Source organism: Pristis pectinata, chromosome 30, assembly GCF_009764475.1.
Source record: "Pristis pectinata isolate sPriPec2 chromosome 30, sPriPec2.1.pri, whole genome shotgun sequence".
Classification (NCBI taxonomy): domain Eukaryota; kingdom Metazoa; phylum Chordata; class Chondrichthyes; order Rhinopristiformes; family Pristidae; genus Pristis; species Pristis pectinata.
Window position 1 is genome coordinate 23,944,510 of NC_067434.1, and position 23,425 is coordinate 23,967,934.

Here is a 23,425-nt window from a genome sequence, read left to right on the forward strand (position 1 = left end):
GTTGTGTTGGAGCTTCATATAATAGGTCACATGAGGAGTATTGCATTCAGTTCTGGTCACCCTAACCCGAGGGTTAGGAAGGATATGGAGGCTTTGGAGAGGGTGCAGAAGAGGTTCACCAGGATGCCGCCTGGATTAGAGAGCAGCTGCTATATAGAAAGGTTGGACAAACTTGGGGCTTGCTTCCTCTGGAGATTCAGAGGCTGAGGGGAAACCTGATAGAAGTGTATAACATTATAAGAGGCATAGATAGTCAGCAAGAATCTTTCTTCCCAGGGTCGAAATGTCTAATACGAGAGGGTGTTGGATTCGACTGTTTTAAGTAGTTTTTAACATGTGTAGTGTTTAATACACCTCAAGTGGCTGCACAAGGAATGGCCGCTCCCCAGTTTATTGGTTCGTCCATCTGGTGATTACGTATTTTCTCATTGGTTGATTTTGCCACAGGTATCTAATAGGTTTTCTGATTGGACTATTGTTAGTGAAGGAGTGCCTCTTATCTCAGGTATAAAAGGTGTCATTTTTTTGTTAATCTCTCTCTTGCTCTCTTCCCCACCCGGCCTGAGCTCATCTTTAGTTCCTTTTGTCTCGGCTCATCTCCTAGTAGTAAAGCTCGTGCCATGTGCCCTCTGACTGTTTCTTTGTTTTAAACTTTTCCAATAAAACTTTGTGAAGCACCAAGTTGTTTCCAGCTCATTCTTGGACTCCTGAAAGAACCTGCGGATTCGAAAATAACCGGATCCGACAAGGGCATGCATTTAAGGTGGGAGGGGAACGGCTCGTTCAGGCCGCTACACCTTGCCAGCGCGTATCTAATTAGTCTCACTCCCACTGTCCCTTTTCCCTTCAACTCTGCTTATTTATCTGTTTTGGAAATCGATTCAATTCCCTTTGAACATTGAATTTGCTTCTGCTAACCTTTCTTCGGCAACACTGTCTAGATCGCAGTATCTCCCTTGTTTAAAAATTCTCCCTCTGCTAATCTCGAGTAATGTGTCAATGCACAGAACGCTGGAGGAACTCGGCGGGTCAGGCAGCATCTATGGAGGGACAATGGACAGTCGATGCTTCGGGTCGAGACTCTTCATCTGGACCAGAGGCATCCACACTGGACCAGGTGAAGGCTCTTGACCCGAAACGACGACTGCCTTCCTGATATTTTCCCTGTATGTTCCACCTTTAAAAATAAGGTGGTCCATTGAAAACAGTAAAAAAAATCTTTAGTGCAAAAATGAATGATCTGGAGAAATGAGCTCCAACAGGGGAGTTTAAATTCATTTAATTAAACAGTCAGGAATATTGGCTGAAGTTGGTCTTGGTAATGGTTACAATCCCATTTGGTTCACTAATGTCCTTCAGGGAGTCTTGTCCTTGCCCACTGAAGCCTCTACATGACTCCAGACCCACTGAAAAGGCAGAGTAAGCCGCTTGGCCGCATCAATCCCTTCACAGTTAGACGTTCACCACCAGCTTCTCAAAGGGAATAAATACTGGTCTTGCCAAAGGGTCCATCATCCTGGAAACAAAATAATTAAAATAAGCTAAAGAATGTGTTTCCCAAGTTAAAGATTTCTGTTTCCAATAATGCAATGAACTTTGAATAAGATTGCTGAGAGAAATTTCCTAATCCTGTATTTGGGAATTGCTTTGTGTTAACGCAGTAACCCTGATTTAATGGTGAGACTGAAATTTTCATAGCATAGAGTTCCTCTTTTGGTCTCTAGCTTGTGGGTTGGGTGACATTCATAAGCTGTTGAAGGGCCTTTTGTAAGTTTTGCTATTGTAGGGGGATGCGCTGTCATGCGGAATAAATCCATCCCAGTGTGTCTGGTCTGGTTGGCAGAACAGTGGTTGTGTGATTTGTTCTGTTCATTTACTTCCTGGGATGTCAGTGAAGAGGGGCCCCTGTGTTGTGTGGGTTTGGGGAGGTGTTCTGTGGTGTGGACTCGAGGCTGAGGAGACCCTCTGAGGGACGAGGTTGTCAGATGGTGGGACGCAGGTTATACTGTGGGTGATATTCACCGCCGTTTGATTTCTAAAAATGCTCTGTTCTAAACACAGGCCAAGCACCCATCTTTCATATCATTTTGTTCTTTCCCTGTGACATAGGAGGAGGACATTCGGCCCATTGAGTCCATGCTGACTTTGTGCGGTCCCATTTCCCACCTATTTCCTTACGACGTCTTCTTCCTAACACCCCCGAATCTCCCACCAGCACCTACACTTGGGTCAGCTTCTAGTAGCCAATCAACCTGACAGCCAACACACCTTTGGGATGTGGGTGGAAGCAGAGGAAAGATGTGACTGCAGTGGAGAGGGTGCAGAGGAGATTCATCAGGATGTTGCCTGGGGTGAAATGTTTCTGATAGGGTTTGTTTTCCCCGGAGCGGAGAAGGTGGAAGGGCAACTGACAGAGGTGTACAAATTTATGAGTGGCGTAGGGGATAAGAAAATTTTCCCCGTGGCAGAGGTGTCAATATCAGAGGACATCATTTGAAAGTGAGGAGTAAGGGGTTTAGAGGGGATCTGAGGAAGGTTTATTTTAACCCAGAGGGTGGTTGCAATCTGGAGCACACTGCCTGAGAAGATACTGGGGGCACGTACTCTCACAACATTTAAGAAGCAACTGGACAATCACTTGAATCACCAATGCATAGGCCATGGACCAAGTGCTGGTGAACTGGGTCAGTGTAGGTGGGTACTTGATGGTTGGCATCGACATGGTGTGCTGAAGATTTTCTGTGATGTTTGACTTTATGAAGCTGGAGCTCTCGGGAGAAACCCATGTGGTAATGGGGAGAACATGCAAACTCCACGCAGGCAGCACCGGGGGTCAGGATTGAACCTGGGTCATGGAGCTGTGAGGCAGTACCTGCAATGCCACTTGAAGGAAGCTTCACTATTGCCCCTCTTCTACAGCCTTGTGCCACGGATTTTAAGATATAAAGCACCTGTGAGAAGAAAATGTGGCTAATGTTTTGTAATCCACCTGCCAAATGGTGCTGACCATATTAACTGGCTTTAAGTTTCCTTTCCAAAGCAGCTGGTTGTGCATTGGAGCCAATGAAGTCATTCACAGATTCCAGTGGTTCCAGAAAACAGACAGAAGTAGAAGACTGGGGATTGGATTTGGGTGTTGGTTGGGTGCTGTGAAACAGATGATAAATCTTTGAAACAGTTTACGATGTGTGGAAGGGTGGTGGAGCACTCTGGAGTGATTGGAGGTGATTAATTGTAACCTGGACTATTCTGAGTTAGGAGAGACTGGGTAGGCTGGGGCTGTTTTCCCTGGAGCAAGGGAGGCTGAGGGGTGACATGATGGAGGTTTATAAAATCATGAGAGGCATAGATAAGGTGGATGGACACAGTCTTTTTCCCAGGGGAGGGGGAGTCTAAAACTAGAGGGCACAGGTTTAAGGTGAGAGGGGAAAGATTTAAAGGGGACCTGAGGGGCAAATGTTTCACACAGAGGGTGGTGGGGATGTGGAACGAGCTGCCAGAGGAAGTGGTTGAGGCAGGTACAATTACAACATTTAAAAGACAGTTGGACAGGTACATGGACAAGAAAGGTTTAGAGGGTCATGGGTCAAATGCAGGAAAATGGGACTAGCCCTGGAAGGTACCTTGGTCGGCACGGACAAGTTGGGCCGAAGGGCCTGTTTCTGTGCTGTATAACTCTGACTATATTGTCTGCAAGTCTGGTGGAATTGTCTTTAGTGGTAACATTCAGGAATGAGTGATTTATGAAGGGAGATGTTTGAAGAACGGGGCGAAGGAGGTGAGTGGAGCTTTTCACAGCATGAAAGGAGGCTCTTCAGCTCACTGAGTCCATGCTGGGTTGAAGAAGCCGAGGTTGTATTGATTTGGTGACGGTAATGTCCTCCCACTTAATCAGGAAGCTGCCCTGATTCTATAACATACCCACTGCCTGGATGGGACAGTTGTTGTGTTGAGGATTGGCTGCTGGTGTCCAGCTTTGCTTCAGGGTTGTAACTGAAGGTCTGGAAATCTGAGAACAAATTTATTTGTCAAGGAGGAGACCAGAACTGTCACTGAATGTGCAATAAAGACAGATTACATCCAAGCATAGGCCCAGTGATAAGATAAGCAGCACTGAAATGTATTCCAGAGTTTGACATCTGCTATTTCTCCTCATCCTGAAGAAGCCGAGGTTGTATTGATTTGACCCGACAGTAATGTTCTCCCATTTAATCAGGAAGTTGCCCTGATGCTGTAGCATACCCAGTGCTTCAGCAGTGACACAGTACTGGATTAGTGAAATAATTGGCTTTAGTGGAGCAATGCTGTCAGTGCCATTCCTCCACTCTTAGCTGATTGTACCTATCCTCTTCCCCCTGAAGGGACAGATCCCACCCCTGTAGACAGCAAGTTTGGGATTGAAACTCCTCCTGCAACTTCTGCTGAAAAAGTAGCAGCGTCCTGTAACTGGGAGGAAGAACGTTATGATGGGGAAGGTAGACTTTTTCATTTGAGTACTCTTTAAGGGCTAGACTGTTGTCATCTAGGGAAATGCAGCAACTAATTCATACTGAGCAAGCTCCTGCAAACAGCCATTTGATGGTGATGAGACAATCTGTTTTTAATGACTTGGCTCGGCAGAGAAATATTGGCCCACGACTCTGGGGAGAACTCCCCAGCTTTTTAAAAAGTGCCGGGGATCTTTTATGAGCACTAAATTTGGTTTAACGTCTTAACCCACTGAGGTGTGCCTGTGTTAATCAATCAACACAGGCACACCCCAAGGATGCGCGCTGAGCTCACTGCCCTACTCTCTCTACACTCATGACTGTAGCTAGGCACAGCTCAAATGCCATATATAAATTCGACAATGACACCACTGTTGTTTGTAGAATCTCAGATGCCGATGAGGAGACGTGCAGGAATGAGATAGATCGGCTGGTTGAGTGGTGTTGCAACTACAACCTCGCACTCAACATCAGCAAGACCACGGAATTGATTATGGACTTCAGGAAGGGGAAGTGAGATGAACACACACCAGTCCTCATTGAGGGGTCAGCGGTGGAAAGGGTGAGCAGCTTCAAGTTCCTGGGTGTCAACATCTCAGAAGATCTATCCTGGGCTCAACGCATTAATGCAGTCATGAAGAAGGCACGTCAGTGGCTCTACTTCATTAGGAGTTTGAGGAGATTTGGTACGTCACCAAAGAATCTTGCAAATTTCTACAGATGTACAGTGGAGAGCATTCTGACTGGTTGCATCACCGCCTGGTACGGAGGCTCCAGTGCGCAGTATCGAAAGAGGCTGCAGAGGGTCGTAGACTCAGCCAGCTCCACCACGGGCACGACCCTCCCCGCCATCGAGGACATCTTCAAGAGGCGGTGCCTCAAGAAGACGACATCCATTACTAAGGAGCCTCACCATCCGGACATGCCCTCTTCATGTTACTACCATCAGGGAGGAGGTACAGGAGCCTGAAGATCCACACTGAATGTTTTAGGAATATCTCCGCCATCAGATTTCTAAATGGCCCATGAACACTACCTCATTATTCCTCTTTCGCATTATTTATTTATTTTATGCAATTTAGAGTAATTTTTATGTCTTGTACTGTACTGCTGCAAAAAAAAACAAATTTCACGACAGGTGTCAGTGATAATGAACCTGATTCTAATTCTGATAACCAAAGACACCACCAGTTCTAATGATGCAGAATTGGAGGTCTTGTGTGCCTGTCTTTGGAAATCTGCTTGTTGCTTGTTCAATTGAACAGCAGAAAGGGGCTTGAAGAGCTTTGTTGGTTAATGGATGGGGCAGTTGTTGTGCTGAGGGTTGGCTGCTGATGTCCAGCTTTGCTTCAGGGTTATAACTGAAGGTCTGGAAATATGAGAACAGATTTAATTGTCAAGGAGGAGATCAGAGCTGTCACTGAATGTGCAATAAAGACAGATTGTACCCAAGCATAGGCCCAGTGATAAGATAAGCAGTACTGAAATGTATTCTAGAGTTTGTGTAGTGAGCTGACATCTACTATTTCTCCTTGTCCCGAAGAAGCTGAAGTTGTATTGATTTGACTCGACAGTAATGTTCTCCCATTTAATCAGGAAGTTGCCCTGATGCTGTAGCATACCCAGTGCTTCAGCAGTGACACAGTACTGGATTAGTGAAATAATTGACTGTTGGTACGGTGCGACATGAAATTTCAAACAGATGTGATATTTCTAAGGTAGAGCCAGTTTTCTCCTGCTAAGCATCCGTTTGACATGCTCCCTGTTTCCAATCTCTCTTCAACCTCATTTGTCAAAACATGAGTCTAGCCATGGAACAGCGGTAACATTTGGCGAATTCCAAGAAAGCTATCATAGTTAATTTATTTTCTGTATGCGTGTGTGTGTGTGTGTGTGTGTGTATGTGCATTTACCCATGGCTATCCATCCCAGCTCACCAGTCAACTGAAAGAACGAGGAACAACAAAGTTCGACGTGTACACGTGACTAATAAAGAGATCTCATCTTCAGCTTTTCCCACCGCTGTTGGGTAAGGTGCTGCAGAGTGAAGCACTGACAAAGGAAAGGTGATGCATTTCCAATTCAGGATGGTGTTTGGGAGGTCAATGTCATTGAAGTTATTAAGTTTCCGTACCTGTTGAACCTTGTTCTTCCTCCTTCTTTCCATTGATAACTGACTGTCTCCTGGACAGATAGCCATGGGTACAAGCACTAATTGGACCTGGCTCAGCTATGTTGGAGTGCTAAGTATCAGGTGCCGTCTTCCTTCACATTACGCAAGTTGTTTGATGGAGGGAACTGGATAAATACTTGAGGTTTACAGAGCTGTGGTGGGAAGAGCTGGGAAAGAGGGACCAATTGGAGAGCTAGCCCAAGCACAATGGACTAAATGGGCTCCTCATGTGTCCTAAGATTCTGTAGATGGCTGTACTGCAATTGAGGTCTCATTGTTCCTAGGGTCTGAGGGATATTAGACTTGTTGAGTCATAACTGTACAGGGTTTGTTGGATAATGGAGAGTTAATTCACCAAAAGCTGTATATCATAAAACAGCTTGGGCTGCACGTCAGAATTGTTTGCTTCGTCTACATGTTACAATTCTGGGATGTTTCTGTGAGATGGTCTATCCAGCGAATTAGCTGTGCGTCTTATGTGGAAATGTCTCTTGGAACTAATACAGAATTTATTATCTACCTTGGGATAATTCTCTCATTACATTAGACTCACTTCATTAGATCTCGGGAAACCTAATTAAGATTTTCATCGTCTGTCTCTGCAGGTGGGCTGCATGCTTCCCATCAGCTCAAAACAATTTTCTCTGGCACACAGTCACAAGATGTACATTAAATAAATCTACTGCATAAATCATTGTGCATTCACTCCATTTTATGCCTCTGCTGGTATGGAATTACTTGGAAGAAGCATATTTGATTAGTCCTTGCAAATACCACAACCTAATTGGGTGATCGTTGTAGGTTTTGCAAGCACTTCCCAGTAATTACGCTTCCTCCAAATGGTCCCCGTGCCTTTGCTTGGTTGCTGTCTCTTGTTATCTCTCCTTCATTTTCTCATTCTCTCCCTCTTATTCTCTCCTGTTCTCTCTCTTATTTTCTACATCTCCCTCTCCCTCTTTGTTCTCTTGTTATCTCCTTTTTCTTTTCTTATTCTCTCCCTCTCTCTCACCTTCCTGAACATGAGATTGAATCTCGTGTGAATGGTGTGGTTTGAAAACAATTTTTGTAAATGAATTGTTAGAAGAAAAATAGCTTCCCACACCACTGCACTGAGGCAGGGAATGGTTGTTTAACCCCATTAGACTGATCCCAGGATAGCAGCTGTCTCACTGGGGCTTAAAACCTGCCAAGAAATATTATTTAGGCAACATTGGTGAATGGTGCTATTCAGAAATGTGTGGTTATTTTAAAATGTAATTGAAGAGAGTCAAGCTATTGGATTGTTTTAGGTCACTTTGCCCCTCTGTTACGGGTTATCGTGAAATATTTTACTGTGGATACAGCTGTGAAGTACTGTGGTCGAAGAATAGAAATGTGAAAATTGAAAATTCAAGTCCAAAGGGACTAATATCAGTGAAAATACCAGAATTTCTGATGGATTGTTATAATAAGATCCAATTTGCCTCCAGTCCTAGACTGGTTGATGCTTAATTTTTCTTGCTCATCCACAGGGTGTGTGTGTCACTGGTCAGGCTGAAGTTTAGAGGTCTTCCCTCATTGCTCCTGAGAAGATGGTGGGATCTGCCACGACCCCCTGCTGTCCTCTTCTGAAGGTTTTTATCTCCACCACAGTGTAAAGCAGGTTTTAAACAAGTAAGTGGTTTCGTGGGAGGCTTCACAGGACAGATGAGAGTTAACCACATTGCTGTGGGATTTCAGTTGCAAGTTGGCTAGACTGGGTCAGGGCAGCAGATTTCCTTTTTTCAAGATTTCTTGAAGAATATTACTTGAAGGATTTTACAGTAGTTCAATAGTTTCAGGGTTCACCATTACTTAGTAGTAAATTCAGTTCTAAATGAAATACTCAAGTTCCCGAGGTAAATTGGTTTATTATTGTCACATTTACCGAGGTACCGTGAAAAACTTATCTTGCGTACTGTTCATACAGATCAATTCCTTACAATAGTACATTGAAGTAGTACAAGGTACAAACAATAACAGAATGCAGAATGGTGTTACAGTTACAGAGAAAGTGCAGTACAGGTAGACAATAAGGTGCAGGTCACAATGAGGTAGATTGTGAGGTCAAGACTCCATCTCGGAGACCGTTCAGTCGTCTTATAACAGTGGGATGGAAGCTGTCCTTGAGCCTGGTGGTACGTGCTTTCAGGCTTTTGTATCTTCTGCCTGATGGCAGGGGGGAGAAGAGAGAATGTCTGGGGTGGGTGGGGTCTTTGATTATATTGGCTGCTTTACCGAGGCAGCGAGAAGTGCAGACAGAGTCCATTTGAACTTGTTTTTGTTCAGGCCTGACCTGAAAGACAAGTGAAGAAGCCATTGTTGAATCTTCAGGCTCCTGTACATCCTGCCTGATAGCAGCATCGAGAAGCATCTTATCCACAAATAAATATCCCGCTGTTAATCCAACTGCACCTCCCAAACCCATGATCTCTCCCAACAGGGAAGACTTAATCAGTAGGCCTGTGGGAACCCAGCGCAATGCAGGTTTCTCTCCAAGTTGCATTCCATGCTGACTTGGAAGTATATCGCCGTTCCTTTATCGAGTATAAATCCTGGAGCCCCGCTCAAACCAACCACACTGCAGAGCACCTTCACTAGAGTTCTGACTGGTTCAAGAATGTGGCTCACTGCTACCGCCTCGAGTGTTTAACAACAGACAGTAAGTGGTGATCATGCCAGCAAAGTCCATATCCCACAAGATAATGGTATTTGGTAATTGGTTTATTATTGTCACATGTACCAAGCTACAGTGAAAAACTTTGTTTTGCATGCCACCCATATAGATAATTTCACCACATCAGTGCATTGAGGTAGCACAAGGGAAAACAATAACAGAATGCAGAATATAGTGTTACAGTTACAGAGAAAGTGCAGCAAAAGGCTGATGAAAGTCTTCAGCACTGCTTATGACGAGTGAGAAACCGTAGCTGCTGATAGAAGCAATAGTGACGTTGGCTATGGGTGGGGATGTTCCATTGTGACCATCAGGGATTTATCAGCACCACGGTGGACACCATTGCCTTAAACAGGGTCACAGGCCTGTGGATCACCTTGTGACATCACCTTTAATTGCAGCAGATTCCACCTTTCCCCACATGCCTTATTTAGTCATCAGTGGATTTGGATGGTTTGGCTTCACCAAGTTTGTTTGTCGCTGCGTATCCATTGTCCCATCTAGATGGAAGGATGCCAGCCAACTCTTCCTCGGGTGAGATGTCAAAGTCGAGTTTATTGTCATCTGCACAAGTACATGTGTGCACAGGTGCAATGAAAAACTTACTTGAGGCAGCATCACAGGTGAGATGTGGGCTAAGGCAGTCTCTGGCTGTTGGGGATGTTTAGAATCCTTCCATTCTGCTTTCTAGGCCAACGTTCTTGTTGCTGTTGGTGTATTTTGCTGTGTTAAAGATACCTATTACACCCACTTCTAATAATTCGCATTACTTGGAATGGGTCTGAGGAGCCTGGAGAAGTCTGCTGCCATTCTATTTGCTGATGTAAACTGATGACTTAGAATTTCATCAAATCTACAGCGTGAAACAAATCACTTGGTCTGTCTTATCTGAGCTAGTGTTCATGCTTCACACACACCTCCTCCAATGCCTCTTTTCTCATCTATGAACATATCCTTCAGTTCACCATGTGATGACTTCCCATTCCATATGTCCATCCTATTTGCTCTCATTGTTCCCTGAGGTAGATTTCCACTGTATGGGGAATGATGTTTGTCATGAATTTCCTGTTAGCTTTCCTGACCTTAGCTTTGCAAGTGACCATAGAGTCAGAGAGCACATAAACAGGCCCTTTGGCCCAACCAAGATTCCCATCTAAGTTAGTCCCATTTGCCCATGTTTGGCCCATATCCCTCTAAACCTTTCCTATCCATGTAACTGTCCAAGTGCCTTTTAAATGTTGTTAATGTACCTGCCTCAATCACTTCCTCTGGCAGCTCGTTCCATATACTAACCACCCTCTGGGTGAAGAAATTCCCCCTCAGGTTCCTGTTAAATCTTTCCCTTCTCACCTTAAACATATGCCCTCTAGTTCATCATTTCCCCGACACTGGAAAAAAGACTGTGTGCATTCACCCTATCTGTTCCCCTCGTAATTTTATACACCTCTATAAGATCACCCCTCATTCTATGCTCCAAGGAATAAGGTTCCAACCTGTTCAACCTCTGTCTCTCAGTCCCTCGAGTCCTGGCAACATCCCCATAAATCTCCTCTGCACTCTTTCCAGCTTAATGGCATCTTTCCTATAGCAGGGTGACCAACAGTGAACACAATATTCCAAGTGCGGTCTCACCAACATCTTGTACAACTGCAACGTAACATTCCAGCTTCTATACTCAGTGCCCCGACTAATGAAGGCCAGCGTGCTGTGAGAATGTGATCATGAAAAGGAACACAAGAAATTCTGCAGATGCTGGAATCTGGAGCAATACACAAAAAGTGCTGGAGGAACTCAGCAGGTCAGACAGCATCCATGGAAGGAAATAATCAGTCCATGTCTCGGTCCGAAACATCGACTGTTTATTTCCCTCCATGGATGTTGCCTGACCTGCTGAGTTCCTCCAGCACTTCTTGTGATGAAAAGGAACATCTCCTTAACCTCTGTTTCATGCAACCCATTTATCATTTTAAAGACCTGCATCAGGTCACTTTTCTGCCTCCTCTTTGAGAGAGAGGAGCCCTGCAGTCTGTTCAACCTTTCCTGATAGTTACATCTTTTATTTCTGGTTGCACGCTTTCAAATCCTTTTCAGTGCTTTCCACCGTTCCCATTTATAAAATGGAAGCCAAGTCCATGCAAAATGCTCCAAGGTTCCATGCAAGTTTGCCATTACGTGGCTGCTTTTTAGAATCTTGTCCCCTATAAATGAGTAATGGAGTAATACCCTGGCGCATTGTTCGCAGAATTTTTGGTGAAAGGTTTTACTGGAAAGTTCTCTGAAGACTGATGAGACAGAGGCCGAGAGTTGTGGCCAGCCCGGAATAATTTTGTGCTATGCGTCTGTGCGCAGAATGGTTGAAGATATTTCTTTTAATGCTTTTCGACCAAAGTTCGGTGGGTATCCCTTCCAGATTAAATTGCATTGTAATTGATTGGCGTAGTAATATTCTAGAGTGCATTTTTATGGTACTGAAGTGTTTTGTTATCCTCTTCTAATGGAGCTTTTACTCAAACTAGCCCATAAGGAATAGATCTCATTGGAACTTGTGTACATTAATTCTGTATTTCTTATACTTTGGAAATATTGCTATAAAATTTTCATCACAGTCCAGCCTCTTTGCTTATCTTCGTCTCTCTCCTGGCATTTATTTGTTTACCTGTAAATATTGGTTCACTGGTATAGCAGCTATATTTTTATTCCTTTGTTTAAATAGCCTCATTTTTAATTCTCTTTTTTTGAGAAATTATGCACGTGGGATACAACACATTAGGGTGAACAACTGTGATACTTTTCCCCCTTAATGGTTGAATTTGGATTCACAAGGCATGTTATCCCAGTAGACAGGCTGAGATGAAATTCCTTTCTTGTCGATAGGCTGAACAACCTTCCATTAATAATGATTTTTGGAAGACTAAGTGAAACACTCCAGGAATGAAGCATCTATTCTCCATGATTTACAATGGGTTGCTTGAAACCATCAGTTGTAAATGTTTCAATAAAAGCTTTCAATCGGGAGGTTCCAGACCCACCCATCCAGTTATTGTCCCATGTAGTTCAAACTGCCCTGGACAGCTGGATACCTCTCAAGCCAAGGCAAGTCTGCTCTCTAACAAAGAAGGTCTCATATTAAAGAAGATTCCTATCTTGCTCATTTGATTGAGTTGTTTGAGGAGGTAACGGAGAAGGTTGGTGAAGGCATGGTGTAGACGTTGTCTCTATGGATTTCAGTAAGGCATTTGACGATGCTGGGCTAAGGCACCTGGAATCCAAGGGAAATTGGCTAATTGGACCCAACATTGGCTTGGAGGCAGACGGTGGTGGTGGAAGGATGCTTCTCTGGTTGGAAGTGTGTGACCAGTGGTGGACCGCCAGGATCGGTGCTGGGACCCTTGTTATTTGTGATATAAATGACGAGGATGTGAATATCGGAGGCGTGATTAGTAAGTTTGTGGATGACATGGAAAGTGGTGTGGTGGATTGCATGGATGGTTGTCTAAGGCTACAGTAGAATATAGATCAGATGGAAAGTTGGGTGGAGCATTGGAAGATGGAATTTAATCCTGATGAGTACAAGGTGGTGCACTCTGTGAAGACAAATAAGGGTAGGACATGTATAGTTAATGGTAGGGCGCTAAGAAATGCTGATGAGCTAAGAGACCATGGGGTTCAAGTCCGTTATTCCCTGGAAGTGGCAACACAGGCAGTTAGGGTGGTGGAGAAGGCAAATGACATGCTTGCCTTCATAGGTTGGTGCATATTTGATAAAAGTTGGCACATTATGTTGCAACTTTACAAAACACTGGTTTGTCTGCACTCGGAGTATCGTGTGTAGTTCTGGCACGACACTATGGGTAGGATGAGATTGCACTGAGGAGATTCATCCGGATGTTGCCTGAATTGGAGGACTTTAGTTGCGGAGGGAGATTAGATATGGTGGGCTTGTTTCCCTGGAGCAAGGGAGGGTGAGAGGTGACCTGACAGAAGTATATAAGATGGGGTAGGTAGTCAAAATCATTATCCCATTGGTAGGGGTATCAAAAACAAAAGGGCATGGGTTTAAGATGAGAGGAAAGAGTTTTAAAGGAGATTTGAGGGGAACTTTTTTTTACACAGAGAGTGGTTGATCTCTGGAACTCACTGCCAGGGGAGGAGGTGGAATCAGATACAATCACTACGTTTAAGAGACATTTAGACAGACGCATGAATAGGCAAAGAATCGAAGGATATTAAACTCAGGCGGGTAAATGGGATTAGTAGAAGTTGGCATGGACATGGTGGGCCTAGAACTCTAAGGGCCTGATAGTTATCGCTACTGTCCTGGCCAATATCTGTCCCTCATCCAACGTCACAAAAATATGTTACCTGGTTATTTTCACACAGCTGTTTGTGGGAGCTTGCTGTGTCCGAATTGCTGGTGCGCTTCCTGTAATGCACAGTTGATTATACTTCAAAATGACATTATGGTCTTTTAAAAATTGGTATTGGTATTGGTACTGGTTTATTATTGTCACTTGTACTGAGGTACAATGAAAAACTTGTCTTGCAAACCGATCGTACAGATCAATTCATTACACAGTGCAGATACATTGAGTTAGTACAGAGTGCATTGAGGTAGTACAGGTAAAAACAATAACAGAGTACGGAGTAAAATGTCACAGCTATAGGGAAGTGCATTGCAGGCAGACAGTAAGGTGCAAGGTCATAACAAGGTGGATTGTGAGGTCAAGAGTCCATCTCATCGTATAAGGGAACCGTTCAATGGTCTTATCACAGTGGGATAGAAACTGTCCTTGAGCCTGGTGGTACGTGCCCTCAGGCTCCTGTATCTTCTGCCTGATGGGAGTGGAGAGAAGAGAGAATGACCCGGGTGGGTGGGGTCTTTGATTATGCTGACTGCTTCACCAAGGCAGCGAGAAGTACAGAGTCCGTGGAGGGGAGGCTGGTTTCCATGATGCGCTGGGCTGTGTCCACAACTCTCTGCAGTTTCTTGCGGTCCCGGGCAGAGCAGTTGCCGTACCAAGCCGTGATGCATCCAGATAGGATGCTTTCTGTGGTACATCGACAAAAGTTGGTGAGGGTCAAAGGGGACGTGCCGAATTTCTTTAGCCTCCTGAGGAAGGAGAGGCGCTGGTATTTTGAGATGTCCTGCAGGGGATATGAAAGGTGATGTAGAATTCGTGTGAGGCCCTTTCCAATTCACAGTGTGGACAGGACAGTTTAATACTGGGAATCTAAAATTCATAATGGAGGAAGCATTGCTGACTGGATTTGTGAAATCTCTTCTCAATATGAACAGAGGTTGCCTGTGCAGGCTACCCTTCTTCAGTGTGACTGTCTTGCCCCCAACCCTCGTCCTTTACTGTGCCCTGCTTTTCCCTTACTGCCTCCTGCTCTTCAATTGCCTTACTCATCCCTGCCCCATTCCCTCGCATTTCCACTGTAAGCTCTGAAGGTGGAACCATCTGCTGACTATGAATTTTCACTCGGCCCAGTTGAAGGGACCCCATCGATTTGTTTGGAAGTTGAGTCACTTCCTGGAAATGCTTCCACTTTTCCTCCTCCTCCTCCTCCAATTCCTGGAAGATTTGACTCCTTTTCGAGTGAATTTCCTTGACTGGAGTATGCAATCAGTACCGCTATCCAATGGGGTGGATAGAATTGGCAGACTGTTGAATTAACAGGAAGATTGGGGGGAGGGATGGAAGGTGGGGTCCAACCCCAAGTTGCATCCAAACCCCAGGCTGACCCATACCCAACACTTGGCAGAAGGAATCGTTGGATATGCACTTTGGGGTGAAGCGATTTCTGCTTCACTCCACTACAGGCTTCATTGGGACAGGTGCGAGAGAAAACACTGGCCTTTCCAACCTGTACTTCTCAGTAGCACCTGGTATGTTGGCTGGAGACAGTTAGCCCACATAGTCCACTGCACAGTTCCTACATGGACAAGTTTTGCTGTTGGAAAGTTATACTTGTTTAACATGAGACACTTGCCCTGTGCCCATCCCATCCAAGTGAATGAATATGTGATCTTTGTCTAACCAGTCTGTGATATTGTACAGAGAGCCCCTTATGCAAATCTCTCCATTTTGCTTTGCTTTCGAGGGACCATTCTACAATGGCCCATGGAATATCCATTAAACAAGTAAATATATTTTTGTAGACACAAGAAATTCTGCAGATGCTGGAATCTGGAGCAATACACAAAAAGTGCTGGAGGAACTCAGCAGGTCAGGCAGCATCCATGGAGGGAAATAAACAGCCGACATTTCGGGTTGAAACCCTTCATCAGGACTGGAAAGGAAGAGGGCAGAAGCCAGAATAAGAAGGTGGCGGGAGGGGGAGGAGCACACGCAGACAGGGGATAGGTGAGTCCAGGTGATAGGCGAGTCTGGGTGAAAGGGGGAAGGTAGGTGGGTGGGGGAGGGGGAGAAGATGTAATAAGCTGGGAGGTGATGGGTGGAAGAGGCCAAGGGCTGAAGAAGAAGGAATCTGGTTGGAGACGGCAGTGAACCATGGAATAATGGATGGGGGAGGGGAGGAGAGGAGATGGGCAGGTCATCAAGGCGGGGAAAGGGAGCCACAGGAATAAAGGAAGACAAAGGAGTGGGGGGGGGGGTGGAGGGGAGGAGATAAAGATGGGGGGGAGTTACCGGAAATTAGAGAAATCGATGTTGAAGCCATCAGGTTGGAGACTCCCAAGGCAGAATATGTGGTGGTGTTCCTCCAACCTGTGTCTGGCCTCAACGTGGCAATAGAGGAGTCTGTGGATAGACATGTCAGTGTGGGAGTGGGATGTGGAATTGCAGTCGGTGGCCACCGGGAGGTCCTGGCTGTTGCGGCGGACAGAGCAAAGCTGCTGGACAAAGCAGTCACCCAATCTGAGTCGAGTCTCACCAATTATTAGACTTTCCCATCAGTTTTGAACACCAGCAGAAATTGTGCACCTTGACGGTGGGAATGTGTTATGGAGTGGTCACTGTCTCCTATGTTACAGGTGTGAATAAATTTCAAAAGTACGTCGGCAGTGAAGCAGTTTCTCATGTCTAGAGGATGTGAAAGGCTTTATATAAATGCAAATGTACTTATTATTTTAACATAGATTAGCGAGGGAGCAGGCTTTGCTCTCCAGCTGCCTGAATGCAGCAGATGCTGGATGCTTCTGAATGTTTGAATGTGCTAGTTTTGCAAATAAGAACAAGTGCTCAGATATAACGACTTGAGAAAATCTTTTCCCCCAGGTTTGGTGGCAATAACAACATCTGCTTAACACATCTGCAAGAACTTAAGTTGCTGTGTTCAATTGAAGCATTTTCAGATGATTGACAGCTGTAACATCAAGAGCAAACAAATGCCACCACCTTCAGGTAACCCTCTAGGTCTCACACCATCTGGTCTTGGAAACTTATCATCACTGCTGGGTTTAATTCCTGAAACTCCCCACCTGAAATCTCTGAACCAGAATCAGATTTATTATCACTGACTTACATGACATGAAATTTTGTGGCAGCAGTACGGTGCAAAGATATAAAAATCACTATAAATTACAAAAATAAATAGTATAAAATAAAGGAATAACGAGGTAGTGTTCATGGGTTCATGGACTGTTCAGAAATCTGATGGTGGAGGGGAAGAAGCTGTTCCTGAAACATTGAGTGTGGGTCTTCAGGCTCCTGTACCTCCTCCCTGATGGTAGTAACAAGAAGAGGACATCGCAGATAGTGAGGGTTTTGTACAGTGGGAGCACCTTCATTAGAAGGACTGCAGTTGTTCAAGAAAGTGGCTTATCATCACTTTCTTGAGGATAAATATGGATGGGTGGTAAGTTCCATCAATGCCAAGTTTCCACTTAAAAGGAAAACTGGTCTTCTGTAGTGCTGTTCCAGCTGTTATTGGATACCTTCCATTGTAAGGACAAGAGTAACACTGCAAGTCTTGCAGAATTACTGAGCCTGCAGTTTCCCACGATGAGTTGGCTTCCACTGACTTGTATGGAGATTTGGAATGTTGCTCACAAGTACCAGCATCCCTAGATGTATCAGTAACTTCAGTCAACTGGTCACGGAATTGGGATTTTTGTGCACAAGCTAACCTTGCAAAGGCTGTGGGGGTAATGACAAAGACGGCTCCCTCATTTGTGTGGTGTCTTTCATGAACTCATAATATTCCAATGTGTTTTAATGCCAGTAAGGTACTTTTGAAGTGTTCGCATTTGCAGTATAGGAAACAGAGCAGCCATTTTATGCACAGCAAGCTCCCACAGACAGCAGAGTTTGATGGGATGAGTTAGATTGGCATCATGGTCGGCACAGACATGGTGGGCTGAAGGGCCTGTTCCTGCGCTCTATTGTTATGTGTTTAAGGGCCAGATGTCTGACAGTGACAACTCCCTTGCAAGATTCTATTTGAGAGCACAGATGTAGCCTCTGTTTTACATTCACCCGAAAAACGGCACTTTGGGCAGTGTTGCGCTAAAATCTCAGCCTCGATCTTTTGTGTGAATTTTTGGAGCAGGACTTGAACCCACAACCTTCTGACTCAGAGGCAAAGGAGCTACCCCCAAGCCATAGACAACAGGCACGCAAATTCCAGGACCCATAGAGTTTGAAAGATAAAAATAATGTAAGAGAATTTTTGGTTTCTTGGAACAGGAAAACAACATGTTGAAATATTGTGCATCATGGCTCCATCCGCCACTTGACAAGTTTACAAACTGTGAACCTTGTAAGCTTTCCTCTTCCTCTTCAATTTGATCCGTATTTTTAGCATCTGATTTAATGATGTGCTTACAGATGGCTGAGATGGAACAATAATGGAGAAGCTTCTTCACCTAGTAATTGGTGCTTGCAATGGGTTTCTTCTGAACGCCTTATTATATCAAGCTTAATATGGAGGAGGAGGAGATAATTCAGGGGATTTTGATAAAAATCAGAACAATGTATTTTCTTTGGTGCAGAGGAGAAGGTAAAACTGAGGAACCAAACTAGATAGGGCAGGAAGGCCTTTGTGTCCATGAGGTTATAACCAGGGGACATTTACTTACTAGGACACAGAAGAAGGCCATTTGGCCTTTTGCTTCCGTACTAGCTCCCAGCAGAGCTATCCCATCAGTCCCATTCCCCCCCGTCCTTATTTCCCTGAAACCTTGCAATTTGTTCTCTCTCGCATGATCATCAACTCCCCTTAGATTCTTTTCCCAATTGTTAACACTAAGAAAATTTTCAGTAGCCGATTAAGCTACCCACAAATCTTTGGGATGTGTGAGGAAACCAGAGTACAAGGGCATGCAGACTCCTCAAAGACAGCACACAAGGTCAGGGTTGAACCTGGGTTGTTGGAGCTGTGAGGCAGCAGCTATATTTGCTGCATCACTGTGCCATCTATAATTTTGTTCATGTATTTCTACAGTGCCTTTCATACGTTTCAAAATACTATCAAAGCACTTCACAACCAATGAGATACTTTAGAGGTATAGTTCCTGTTATAATGCAGGAAACACAGAAGTTAGTTTGTGGACATCAAGCACCCACAGACAGTAATGTGACAATGATGAGATGCTCTGTTTTATTGAAGATCTTTGAGGCATAGATGTTGGCTAGTTACCAGGAGAACCTCCTACACTTCAACACAGTGCCTTGTTGTTTAACAGGGAACAAATTTCCAGTCTTAAGGAGTGACTCTGACAGTGTGGAATTTGCTCAGGACTGCACTGATGTTGCCTCTTCCTGACCTTATTAAGGGGTTTAAACCCCCCCCCCCCCCCCACCTTTGGGAGAGATGGAGAACAGGATGGTCATTAGGGAATTTGTATTTGTTTGCAAATTAGGGGAAGTCTGAAGTCTGTTCATGCAACATGGTTGTTGGTGCATTGGAGAAGGTTAAGAGATTGTCCTTGAAGTTGGCATGGTCTATCTTTTGGGTAAGGCCAGTGGCCAAGAGGTCAATATGGGAATGGTTGAGGAGCTTGCAGTGTTGGGCCACAGGTCACACTTGTGGGTAGAACAGAGGCAATTGGCAATCATGTAATTTTTATCTCCACCACAATACAGGAGATTACATTCTGAGTACTGAACATTCTTAGCCTACATATTATTCCTTTCTGTTATCCAGTTTCCCAGGCAACATACCAGCTCTTTGCAAATGAGCAGACCACCTGCTTCAAGTAATCAATAGATCTTACACCAAACCAACAGTTGGCCAACATTCTGTTCTCAGCCTTTCTACACTCCTGCTTCTCTCACAACTAACATTCCAATGGAAAAGCACCTAACCTTTGTTGAACAGTTACTATGGAAAAGTGGCTTGTCCACTGGGGCTGCGTAAGCTTGTGATCTTGAACCTGGGACAGAAATTAAGCTTCTACCATTTAAAAATGTAAACTAGTTCAAACTTAAAATTAGTCTTTTGGCTGGTGCCTAATGAATGCACACATGACAAACCAAATCCAGTTCACCTAGTTATTTTACCTCCAGCATTTTCAATTAGGTCATTTAGATGTAAGACTCTGGAAAGGTTAATGGCATATTTTCCATTCTGTTGAACATGTTGCTTGTATTGCCTGAGACATTTGCTTCCAAAATATGTCTGCTTCACTGCACTGGGAGTTCCATTGCCCTTCAAGGATTTGCAAAGTAAATGGAGAAGTTTGAAACACTAGACACTGTGCAGGCAGTGTTGGATAAATCTTTGATTGCTATCTCTGTAACCCGTTTCATCCCCAAACCCTCCGATCTCTGCTCCTCCATGTCTCCAAACCTCAGGGGCGGTGGACATGAACTTTGTGCTTCACCCTGTGGAGTGGATGGGGAACCACAGCTGACACACCATCAACATTGGTGTTGGTTGAATGCGACGTCTTGTGTACGGGCCACAAGTCTGAGAGAATGATTGGTCACTGACAGGAATTCTGACAGGTTTTGAGGACCAGAAATTTCCAGTTTGGGTCTAAATACCCACACACAGGCAGTATGATCTTGGTTTAGTTTCCCCACCCAATGCATGGACATACCCTGAAAATAAGACTCACTTTTCACAATTTTCAGCAAGAATCTGTACAATTAATTTTTTTACGTGGTATATCTGTACGAGTGTGCTTCCAATTAAGTCTTTGACTTTGATGTAGGTCTGTAGGTGCATCAAGCAGTTCAATGTTTCTACACTAAGTGACGATTCAAGCATCCTAGGGTGTTGTCTTTTCAAGCCAGTTGTGGATGGTAAATCTCGTTAAGGGCAATCTAGCGAGGGATTTAAATGATACGATTCTTCCACTTATCTCTTCAAATTGTATTGATTCTAATGAACACAAATAATTTCCCTTTTCACTTAATGTGCATAGAACTTTAATGCGGTTATTTACTGATAATATTGTCTCAAGCACATGAAGTTAATGGGCAGAAGACTAGAGAAGTAACTCATTTCATTCCATGTGTTTCTTGAGTTTAGTATTTGTCTGCAGACTGGCATCAGCAGCTCAAGGTGTTTGAAATCTTTGATTCATTAGACGTTACACTAGCCCATCTGATATTAAGGGTTGACCTGAATCCACTGTGAAAAAGAGTGAGACCTATTTCTCCCCTGGGTCGTACTTTTAATGATGCCTCTGGATTCAGGCTATGTTTCTATGACGATTGCATTGAAAATGCAGAAATTCTTGTTTGCTGCTCCTGCTATTGCAAAGTGACTCCTATGTTCATCGGTCTCTGTGTCCACCACTTGGTCTTGATGTATCATTTATAATATTTAATTAAGGTAGGATCAGTTGCCACCTCAATGCCCATGGGGTTAAATTCCAGTTATGTTTCATTGTCACATTTTGGTTGCAAGTTCTTTGCCCTCTGTATTCTTGCCCTGGGCTGCTTACACGTGGGCTGTCCCCACTGACCTTAGAGCTTTTACAGAAGGATTGTACTTCTTTTCTTCACTGTCTGGTATAATTTATGTTCCATATGTTGTCTGTCCCTACGTGCCTGTGATGCTGCTGCAAGCAAGTTTTTCATTGTACTGTACCTCACCGTACTTGTGCACGTGACAATAAACGACTTGATTTGACTTGACTTGAATTTCACCTTTTTTTATTTAACCACTAACATTAATTCTTTATTCTGTTCCAGGCCCCTAACAGTGCTTTGACGCTCCAGTCTGATGTTGTGAAGTGACTGGTAAGGATCAAACACCTTTTTTAAATTGATTATTATGTATTAATAAAATGATGAATAGTCAATCTAGATTATAACCCAGGTGACACCGAGACCTTTTGTTATAACAGAAGCTTCCTGCCACTAGCAGGTGGTCCAATATTTCATTATGGATGATGGATTATGTAAATTGTTTGGGATGGTTTGTGCAACATTCCCGTTTGTATTTTCTAGCTTGCTTGTGGGTACCAGGTTGTACTTGCCACATTCCTACATCATCATCTTCATTTCTGGCCATCCCACTGATCGAGGATGACTTGCTTCTGTTCTTTGGTTCTGTTTTGGTTCCCTGGCTTCTGAGGCGACAGATGAGGCCAATGTGGGGATTGTGGACTCTTCCACCGATGGGGCAGGTGGTAGTTAGTGGGGTGGGTGGTATTTTATAAGGTGGTGCACCTCCTCCTGCTTACTCGGGACTTCTGTGTACTCCTGATGCACGGCCTTGAGGTCCTCAATACCATCCTGAATGCTCCTTCTCCACTTTGAGCAGTCGTGGATCCGAGGTTTCCAGGAATCAGTGGGATTGTCATACTTCTCCAGGAAAGCTTTGAGCACACCCTTGAATCACTTCCTCTGACCACTGGTAAGCACCTCCCCTGATAGAACTCTGAATGAAGTGTCTGCTTTGGGAGTCTGTTGTTGGGCAGGATGAGGTGTCTTAAACAAAGCAGGTAACTGAGAGTAAGTCGGACCTCCCTGTTGGGGATGTTGGCGAGGGAGAGTGTTTCGTTTATGCTTCTGGTGAATTCAGAGGGCTTTGCAGAGACAGAGTTGGAGGTATTTTTTTCCAATGCCGTTGGAGGGTAGTGTGGGTCTCAGGAGCATAAGAAGGGAAGGGATCACTGTGCCTGGTCTGAGGCCTTCATCTTCAGATACTCTCTTCTTCAATCAACCAAAGGCACATTGGAGGTGATGGTGAGTTTCATCTTCTATGTACGTCTCTGCTGAGTGGTAGCTCCCGACTAATGGTAAACGGTCCGCGTTTCCGGGGCCTCGTGAACCTTTATTGTTGGAGGGCAGTGTGATGCAGTAAGGGCGGATTGGGAGGAGGTCTTAGACTCACGGGCGTTGACTATAAACTATATCATCTTGAATGTTTTTGTGAATGAGTCGGCAATGCCTTGCAGTTCGGCCTCCGAGCATGCACCAAAGCAATCTTCATTTGTATATTGCAACTCAACTCCTGAGCTTCAGGTGACTCTGGTTCTGCAGTGCAGTCACCATTGGTTCACTAGTTCCTCATTAGTTCTGAAGATCAGCTGCACTCCTGTGAAATGTTGAAGAAGTCCGTGTAGAGTGGCTGGTGCTGCTCCCTGCATTTTTCTTGAAGGTGTCCACCTTTGAAGGGTTCTCCTCAACCACCCCCTCCCTGTGGCTGGGAAAAAGCAGCCTTGAAAGGACGCACATGGGATGTGGGCATTGCTGGCGTGGCCAGGATTTATTGCCTGTCCCTAACTGCAACGAGTGAGCTCCAGAGTGTGTGGGGAAGGTGATGTTGGGTAGGAAGTCCCAGGATGTTGACCCCAGGACCAAGACCATGTTTTCAGGTTGGGGTGACTCCATGTGGTGCTGTTCCCATTTGCCTGCTGCTTTTGTACTTGTGTTAGAGATTTCAGGTTCAGGAAGTACTGTGGAAGAAGCCTTGGGGAATGACTGGGCATCGTGGAGATGGTCCACCCTGTAGCCACAGCATGCCGATGGTAGAGGGAGTAACTGTTTATGAAGGTGGATGGTGTGCTGTAGATGGTGTTGTACCACACCAGGCTATATTATTCCATCACACTCTTGACGTGTGTCTTGCAGATAGTAGAACATCTCTGGAGAATCACTGGCCACTGGAATGCCCAGCTTCTGACACCCCCTTTTGGCACACCTG

General features: G+C 44.6%; 1 protein-coding gene across 5 annotated transcripts in view; it reads left to right on the plus strand.

Moving 5' to 3' along the window:
* The window catches only part of ndst2a (N-deacetylase/N-sulfotransferase (heparan glucosaminyl) 2a), a 432,751-nt gene that overhangs the window by 79,229 nt on the left and 330,097 nt on the right, over positions 1-23,425 (plus strand). For all 5 annotated transcript variants that reach the window (XR_007958434.1, XR_007958433.1, XM_052041762.1 and 2 more), the window contains exon 2: positions 21,466-21,513. The gene's annotated coding sequence lies outside the window, so the exon portion shown is untranslated. The remainder of the gene's footprint in view (positions 1-21,465; positions 21,514-23,425) is intronic.